Consider the following 9,877-nt stretch of genomic DNA (forward strand, 5'->3'; position numbering starts at 1 on the left):
CATAGCATCAATGTTTTATCCCTAGTGGCAACAACACAACACAACCTTAGAACTTTACATCACTTGTCCCGAGTGTCAATGCAGGCATGAACCCACTATCGAGCATAAGTACTCCCTCTTGGAGTTAAAAGTAAAAACTTGGCCGGAGCCTCTACTAGTAACGGAGAGCATGCAAGATCATAAACAACACATAAGCATAACTTTGATAATCAACATAACAAGTATTCTCTATTCATCGGATCCCAACAAACGCAACATATAGAATTACATATAGATGATCTTGATCATGATAGGCAGCTCACAAGATCCGACAATGATAGCACAATGGGGAGAAGACAACCATCTAGCTACTGCTATGGACCCATAGTCCAGGGGTAGACTACTCACTCATCACTCCGGAGGCGACCATGGCGGTGTAGAGTCCTCCGGGAGATGATTCCCCTCTCCGGCAGGTGCCGGAGGCGATCTCCGGGATCCCCCGAGATGGGATCGGCGGCGACGGCGTCTCGGTAATGTTTTCCGTATCGTGGCTCTCGGTACTGGGGGTTTCGTCACGGAGGCTATTTGTAGGCGGAAGGGCAAGTCAAGAGGCGGCACGGGGGGCCCACACCACAGGGCCGCGCGGCCAAGGGGGGGGCCGCGCCGCCCTAGGGTTTGGCTCCCCCGTGGCCCCTCTTCGTCTCGTCTTCGGTCTTCTGGAAGCTTCGTGAGAAAATAGGCCTCCGGGCTTTTATTTCGTCCAATTCCGAGAATATTTCTTTACTAGGATTTCTGAAACCAAAAACAGCGAAAACGACAGAATCGGCACTTCGGCATCTTGTTAATAGGTTAGTTCCGTAAAAATGCACGAATATGATATAAAGTGTGCATAAAACATGTAGATAACATCAATAATGTGGCATGGAACACAAGAAATTATCGATACGTTGGAGACGTATCAAGTCCCGCGGGGTGGGAGCATTTTCCGGCTATAAGTTGGAGAAAAGAAGAAAATGCAAAGTTGGAGCTCTTCAAGTTTCTCCGCGTTACCACCATTTGCCGGAGATTATAATGAACCCGCAAGGCGGAAACTGCAGGCGAAACTCGGAGAACTCTGGGGGCTACTGTTGTGGGTATACTTCATAGGTGTACCATCGACAGTGCCTAGATCCGGCAAGCCCGGGTGGCCCACAGGAGGTGATGAGGCATGTGGCCCATCGGGCGGCCCAGTTGCTGTTGATCATGAAGGAAGAAGTCCAGCCCAGGATCAGCATGCCGGATCCGCACCGACATAGGAGTGACCCGGATCCATGGAGGCCCATGAGGAACCCGGATCCAGTACGACGTATATGGAAGGCGGATCCGTGACGTGCACGGCAAGATATTATACCGTAGTTAGGCTGTCTGTAATCCGGCTAGGACTCTCCGTGTAAACCCTAGATCCGTGCGCCTTTATAAGCCGGATCCCGGGAGCCCTAGAGGCACAACCACAACTCATTGTAACAACGCGAAAGCGCCCAGATAATTCCAGACAAGCAGCTGTAGGCCCTGTCATCGTGCAGGTGTTCCGAAGCTGGGTAACTCGCGTACCACCGTCCCGTGTGCACTCCGCCCTATGGCCCCTACTTCTTCTCCCCTTCGTGAGGATCCCTCCTCCGAGGTACCGTCGATTAGGCAACGACACCCAGGGTCCTATATTTCCACGGAGCTTCCAGAAGACCGAAGAACACACGAAGTGGGGCCACGAGGTGGCCAAACCACAGGGCCGCGCGGCCCAAGGGGGGCCCGCGCCGCCCTATGGTGTGGCCCCCTCGTCCCGGCCCCCGACTCGCCCTTCCGCCTACTTAAAGCCTCCGTCGCGAAACCCACGATGCGAAAAACCACGATACGGAAAACCTTCATCGAGACGCCGCCGCCGCCGATCCCATCTCGGGGGATTCCGGAGATCTCCTCCGGCACCGCCGGAGAGGGGATTCATCTCCCGGAGGACTCTACACCGCCATGGTCGCCTCGGAGTGATGAGTGAGTAGTTCACCCCCGAACTATGGGTCCATAGCGGTAGCTAGATGGTTGTCTTCTCCTCATTGTGCTTCATTGTTGGATCTTGTGAGCTGCCTAACATGATCAAGATCATCTATCCGTAATTCTATATGTTGTGTTTGTCGGGATCCGATGGATAGAGAATACCATGTCATGTTAATTATCAAGTTATTATACATGTGTTGTTTATGATCTTGCATGCTCTCCGTTTCTAGTAGAGGCTCGGCCAAGTTTTTACTTTTAACTCCAAGAGGGAGTACTTATGCTCGATAGTGGGTTCATGCCCGCATTGACACCGGGACGATGACGAAAGTTCTAAGGTTGTGTTGTGCTCGTTGCCACTAGGGATAAAACATTGGCGCTATGTCCGAGGATGTAGTTGTTGATTACATTACGCACCATACTTAATGCAATTGTCTGTTGCTTTGCAACTTAATACCGGAGGGGGTTCGGACGATAACTCTGAAGGTGGACTTTTAGGCATAGATGCAGTTGGATGGCGGTCTATGTACTTTGTCGTAATGCCCAATTAAATCTCACTATACTTATCATGTCATGTATGTGCATTGTTATGCCCTCTCTATTTGTCAATTGCCCGACTGTAATTTGTTCACCCAACATGCTTTTATCTTATGGGAGAGACACCTCTAGTGAGCTCGTGGACTCCGGTCCATTCTTTAATACTCGAAATACAAATCTGCTGCAATACTTGTTTTTACCTGTTTTCTCTCGCAAACAATCATCTTCCACACAATACGGTTAATCCTTTGTTACGGCAAGCCGGTGAGATTGACAACCTCATCGTTTCGTTGGGGCAAAGTACTTTGGTTGTGTTGTGCAGGTTCCACGTTGGCGCCGGAATCTCCGGTGTTGCGCCGCACTACATCCCGCCGCCATCAACCTTCAACGTGCTTCTTGGCTCCTCCTGGTTCGATAAACCTTGGTTTCTTTCTGAGGGAAAACTTGCTGCTGTGCGCATCATACCTTCCTCTTGGGGTTGCCCAACGAACGTGTGAAATACACGCCATCACCCACCAAACCCTAGGCCGGCGCGGCCAGGGGTAGGCCCGCGCCCCCCTATGGTGTGGCCACCCTGTCAGCCCTCCCGCGCCGCCTCTTCGCCTATTTAAAGCCTCCGTCGCGAAAACCCTGATACGTTCGACGAAACCCGCAGAAACCTTCCAGAGCCGCCGCCATCGCGAAGCCAAGATCCGGGGACAGGAGTCTCTCGTTCCGGCACGCCGCCGGAACGGGGAAGTGCCCCGGAAGGCTTCTCCATCGACACCGCTGCCATCTCCACCGCCATCTTCATCACCGCTGCTGCTCCCATGAGGAGGGAGTAGTTCTCCATCGAGGCTCGGGGCTGCACCGGTAGCTATGTGGTTCCTCTCTCTCCTATGTGCTTCAATACAATAATCTCATGAGCTGCCTTACATGATTGAGATTCATATGATGATGCTTGTAATCTAGATGTCATTATGCTAGTCAAGTGAATTTTACTCATGTGATCTCCGGAGACTCCTTGTCCCACGTGTGTAAAGGTGACGAGTGTGTGCACCGTGTGGGTCTCTTAGGCTATATTTCACGGAATACTTATTCACTGTTATGAATGGCATAGTGAAGTGCTTATTTATATCTCTTTATGATTGCAATGTGTTTTGTATCACTACTATTCTATGTGTTACTCTAGTGATGTTATTAAAGTAGTTTTATTCCTCCTGCACGGTGTAATGGTGACAGTGTGTGCATCCGTGTTAGTACTTGGTTTATGCTATGATTATGATCTCTTGTAGATTATGAAGTTAACTATTGCTATGATAGTATTGATGTGTATTATTCCTCCTACATAGCATGAAGGTGACAGTGTGCATGCTATGCTAGTACTTGGTTTAGTCGAATTGATCTTTCATGCACTCTAAGATTATTTAAATATGAACATTGAATTGTGGAGCTTGTTAACTCCGGCATTGAGGGTTCGTGTAATCCTACGCAATGTGTTCATCATCCAACAAGAGTGTAGAGTATGCATTTATCTATTCTGTTATGTGATCAATGTTGAGAGTGTCCACTAGTGAAAGTCTAATCCCTAGGCCTTGTTCCTAAATACTGCTATCGCTACTTGTTTACTGTTTTACTGCGTTACTACTGCTGCAATACTACCACCATCAACTACACGCCAGCAAGCTATTTTCTGGCACCGTTGCTACTGCTCATATATATTCATACCACCTGTATTTCACTATCTCTTCGCCGAATTAGTACACCTATTAGGTGTGTTGGGGACACAAGAGACTTCTTGCTTTGTGGTTGCAGGGTTGCATGAGAGGGATATCTTTGCCCTCTTCCTCCCTGAGTTCGATAAACCTTGGGTGATCCACTTAAGGGAAAACTTGCTGCTGTCCTACAAACCTCTGCTCTTGGAGGCCCAACACTGTCTACAGGAAAAGGAGGGGGCGTAGACATCAGAGGCCAAGGCTTCGGTGGCTATGGTGGGCTTCTCCTCCTCCCACTGCTTCACTTTTGCACATCGATATATTCGATATGGCTCTCCCACTCCCTCTGTGATGTGGTGAGCTGCTTCTTGGGAACGCACACGGCCACGACGACGATAGTCAATGGCGTAGCAACCGTAGATTTCTTGGGTAGCAATGGAGGTGGCTCGATTTGGGAGATGACGGAGAGTGGAGTGGGCGGAGAAAATAACTGGTGTTGCTCACAAGCAGGACAAGAAGGGTTTAGAAGAGGATATCCGATTCACCTCAAATTTAAGCCCGATTTCAAGCCAAAATGACAAGTTATCTATTTAGAGGATGCTATTGGACCTTGATTTTTGTCAGGAATGCGAAAGGACATCAACGCATGCTCCAAACAAAAAATAGGGCCAATAACATCAATTCTTTTCACTCTTCTACCAAAAACATGACGTGGCCACTGTGCACGAATCATTAAGTAATGTGACACATTGAAAATTGGCTGAGAAGAGAAACAAAACCTCATGCGCCAAAAATATATGTAGGGAAAAACACAAGACCTACAACCCCGGATAGAAGGAGTACATAACCGACAATAAGTACAATTAGTTGACATCTACATCTCACAATGCATTACAATTATTTGACATCCGCATTTCACAATGCATGACGTCGGTTACAGGACTCCAGAACATTTAACCTAACTTTAGGGAAACTTTACCCGAAATGTATGTTCTCACAACCAAGATTGTTTTATGTGCCTGCCTGGATATGAGTTGATTTGGATTTGACTAAATCTGAGTGAACAATGTTATCAAAGTCTCAAGTACAACCTACCTCATAGGTCAACATAAATCACGAAGCATATTTAGCGATCTAGATTTTTTTTCTCACTTTCAACATATGTGCAACATAGGGAAAATCTAAGTTGCATCCTATGTGCTAGAAAAAATCGCACTTGCAACCCCTTATGTAATTAAGGATATCTCAGTTGGAATCCATGTGCAACTCACAAGATAACATGAGTCAAGACGTACTTCAATGGTTAGAAAGTTTGCTAAAATTTAGTTAATTTTCAGTGAACTTTCAATTAGAAAAACCAGATAAACGTAAAAAATCGTTCGCGTAAACGTAAAAAATGGAGATTTGTTTTGAGAACATTTAACCTAACTTTAGGGAAACTTTACCCGAAATGTATGTTCTCACAACCAAGATTGTTTTATGTGCCTGCCTGGATATGAGTTGATTTGGATTTGACTAAATCTGAGTGAACAATGTTATCAAAGTCTCAAGTACAACCTACCTCATAGGTCAACATAAATCACGAAGCATATTTAGCGATCTAGATTTTTTTCTCACTTTCAACATATGTGCAACATAGGGAAAATCTAAGTTGCATCCTATGTGCTAGAAAAAATCGCACTTGCAACCCCTTATGTAATTAAGGATATCTCAGTTGGAATCCATGTGCAACTCACAAGATAACATGAGTCAAGACGTACTTCAATGGTTAGAAAGTTTGCTAAAATTTAGTTAATTTTCAGTGAACTTTCAATTAGAAAAACCAGATAAATAAAGTGGAAACCAAGCATTCACCACTCGGTATCTTACCAGCACCACTTGGTCACACCTCCGTGGCATAATCTTGTATTTCAATGTACTTTCCTTTTGATTTTAAAAAAAAGTACTCCCTCCATTCATAAAAAGATGTCCCAACTTTATTAAAATTTAGATATACAAATCGAGTCTAGATATATCTAAATTTAAACAAAGTTAAAAATTATCTTTTTTTAATAGAGGGAATACTTTGCTTGCGAATGTAACTATTTTAATGGCATTTTGACATTCAAAATTTTGAGCCAAAGGACTGGTCAAATGAGGATTATTTGACCGGTCCATGGAAATATCACCTTTCTTACTTGCGTTAGTTGGGTGCAGCCTAGGGATTTTAAACTGAGAAGGAGACATAGAATTATCGAGTTGATTTTTTTTAAGAGTAAAGCAAGGGGCTGAATATGGCTTATACTTGGGCTGTAATCGTCCGAAGAGATTACTTGTAGGCGTCCAGCTCCAGTCCAGGGACAAATCATTGAAAAATAAAATGCTCAACTCATCGCATGACAGTTCTCAAAAGAAATTCATTGGCCATGGTATTTGTCCTGTTCATTTATCGGCAGTTTCCAGAATATCACTCCAGCTTTAACAGAAGAGATCCATCAAACACGGGGAAAGGTACGCAACAGAAGAAAAATGGTACAATCGGGTGCCATTTGTTCATTTCTTAAAAGAGAAAAAAAAATCGTTCGCGTAAACGTAAAAAATGGAGATGCGGGGTATCGATCCCCGTACCTCTCGCATGCTAAGCGAGCGCTCTACCATCTGAGCTACATCCCCATGATGTCAGCATGTTAACTTGGTGTTATTAATATCAGTTGTTGTTAGTTCATCTGTCTATTAATTTTGTTTTTTTTGAAAGGTACTCTATTCCTCCTAAGCACCCATTATTTTTTTTTCCTGCTAACATTGGAACGAGTTGCACTGCAAGAAGTTACAAAGCGACATGTCGTAGGCCCTAGGTGTTACTACATGTTGTCAGTTTGATAAACAATACTTAATCAGCCTGCATATTTTTTTTTCTTGATCTGATACATGATCTTTTCAGGAAAAAAGAGAGGCTCTTATGGTGTGCTCTGATGGAGTATTACAAGACCACGCATGAAGTTCAGAGTTCATTGGAGGTCTTGAGTTAAAATCTCTTGTTTCTTCATCCTGCATAGAGTAAAACTTCTCAGATCGGTTCTACTACCAATCTTACTGGTGGCAGTAATTTCTGGGTTCTTTGCAGTCTAGATTAGGAACCCTTATGAATCTGTAGCTAGATTTCGGGTCTGTAATTCAAAAGGTACTTCTCTGAACTCCATTTGCGGTGCTGTTTGTGGAACTTACGGAAATTTAGAAATGACATGGACTTTAACAATGTTTCATGGGAAAACATCAAACAGGCCAGAAGGTTACTGAATAAAGTCAAGGAACAAGCACTGAGAAGGTGGAAATATTCTGCCAGTTCCTCTCACACAAGACAATGGGGCCACTAATACTGGACAATGGCTGATGCACTTCCTGAAGATATCTTGGGTGGATTGAAGATCTCTGAAGACCAGCAGTTCCTGCCAAGCTTGACTGCTCGAAGTACCAACATATGGGGCAAGAAGGCCAGCCTATGCCCAGCTTCCCGTCTCCTCTTGCTGGGAGCAAGCCTCCATGAGGTTCAAGCAAAACGTGTTGATAAACGCAACACCACCTGCCTCTCAATAGACTTTCAAGTTGATAAGGAGATGTAATATCGCTAGATGTTGTTTCGCTGTAATCTCTAGTTGCCTCGATGCCTTTTAATCTCTAATTGGAGTAAGAACGATGCTTTTTAATCTCTAGTTGGAGTAAGAACGATGCTTTTTAATCTCTAGTTGGGGTAAGAACCTGTGATACAATGGAACTGGGAATTACCTCCCTTTTGCTCTGAAAAAAAAAATCTTATTGGTGGCAGTCTGCTAAAGACCCTTGTGTTGAATGTAGATGGGTTGCAGCCCAGTAAGACAGCCCATGTAGTCTACAATTTCTAAAATCTCAAGGTCTATCACGTTGGCAGCTTGGGACAGTCTTAGGGGACAAAGTTTAGTCCCACATTGCTAGTTGGGAGACAGTTGGAGTGGTATATAAGAGCTGTTGTTCTAGTCATTCCAAGTGAGTGAGAATAGAAGGAGCCCTCGAGCACTCCTCCTCCTCCGCCCGCCCGCTCGGCTCGTCACGCACGTGGCGTGACTCGAGTTCGAGACACACTCAAGGAAGCCTAAATTTTTGCTTGGTGCACCAACTGAGTTGGGTACGTGTCGACCTGCATGTGCATGCTCGCCGCGTGTCCCTGGCTTCCTACGCGTGGCAACGCGGTCGGGTCGGCTTCCCAGGCTATACAAGGAGACAGATCAGATCTAGAGAAAAATACAGTTCTCAGAACTCTCTAGTCCATCTCTCTCGCGAAGTTCCTTTTGCGCTACTCTCTAGTCTTCCCCATCCCGGCGACTGCGTGCACAACCATTCGGGAGAGCAGGCCTCCGAAACTCCGTCCGTTGAGATCCTGCACCGGGAGACGGGCGATAAGGTTTTTGGGGAGCGTCTCGGCGCGACTGCTCGCTGCTGTTCGTGCTCTTCTTCGACGGTTCGGCTGCTTCATCGACAGATCCGACTACACCATGGGCGACATCAACAATACCCATGGTGGTGGTGTTGCTGTTGCTGGTGCGACCTTCCCGGTCGCGATGTACGTGCTTTTCCTCTCCTACCTTGCACTGCTACTTGTTCCATGCTCAGATCTGATGCATGTACTTAGTCTGATGTATGTGGTTAAGTATGCTTGTGCATCTGTCATGTTGTTTTTGGTAATTAATCTCATACGGAAATTGCCTAATAATCTAACAATCCAAAAACCTTATATGCTTAGGAAATTTTCACCGTCTGGTTTTTTCGTCGCGCTTAAACCGAGCCCGTTTACGGGTTCTCATTTCAAGAGATGGCAGAATAAGACCCTCTTGTGGCTCACTTCCATGGGCGTGCACCGAGTTGCGGAAGGTATTCCCAGAGATCCGCTTACTCCTGAAGAGGATAAAGCATTCGGGGATGCCACCGTAATCTTTGTGGGTGCCGTTCTAAGTGTGCTTGGAGACAAGTTGGTTGATGCTTATCTGCACATCCGAAATGGGAAGGAACTGTGGGATGCACTGGACGCTAAGTTTGGTGCTACCGATGCTGGAGGTGAACTGTATGCTATGGAGCAGTTCAATGACTACAGAATGGTTGAAAACCGATCTGTAGTAAAACAGGCTCATGAGATACAGATCATGGCAAAGGAACTTGAGCTCCTCAAGTGCGTGCTACCGGACAAGTTTGTCGCGGTATGCATTGTCGCTAAGCTTCCCCCTTCATGGAGGAACTTTGCCACTTCTCTGAAACATCAGAGGCATGAGTTCTCTGTTGAGAATATCATGGGCTCTCTGGATGCTGAGGAGAAGGCGAGGGCAAAAGACAAACACACTGGAGGAACCGAGGGACGTTTTGCTGCCAATATGGTACAGAAAAATGCCCACAAGTCAAAGGGAAAGAACAAGGGAGTCTCCCAGACTACCAACTTCAAGAAGAAGGGGAAAACGGAGAACAAAGATCCTTGCTGGGTGTGTGGCGAGACGGGCCATTGGGCTAATCGCTGTCCACAACGCAAAGGAAAGAAATGTCAAGCTGGACAGAACTCAAATTCTGTCAGCATGGTCATTGGCAACACAGAGGAAGGAACTATAGGGTATGGTAATATAATACCTACTGTTCTTTCGGTGTTTCAG

At 45.8% G+C, this 9,877-nt stretch overlaps 1 non-coding gene across 1 annotated transcript; it reads right to left on the bottom strand.

Moving 5' to 3' along the window:
* Positions 1-6,811: 6,811 nt before the first annotated feature.
* Positions 6,812-6,884, bottom strand: TRNAA-AGC. The gene has a single exon. It is a non-coding gene; the product is annotated as a tRNA-Ala (tRNA).
* Positions 6,885-9,877: the final 2,993 nt, after the last annotated feature.

This window comes from Lolium rigidum, chromosome 3 (assembly GCF_022539505.1).
Source record: "Lolium rigidum isolate FL_2022 chromosome 3, APGP_CSIRO_Lrig_0.1, whole genome shotgun sequence".
In the NCBI taxonomy this organism is placed as follows: Eukaryota; Viridiplantae; Streptophyta; class Magnoliopsida; order Poales; family Poaceae; genus Lolium; species Lolium rigidum.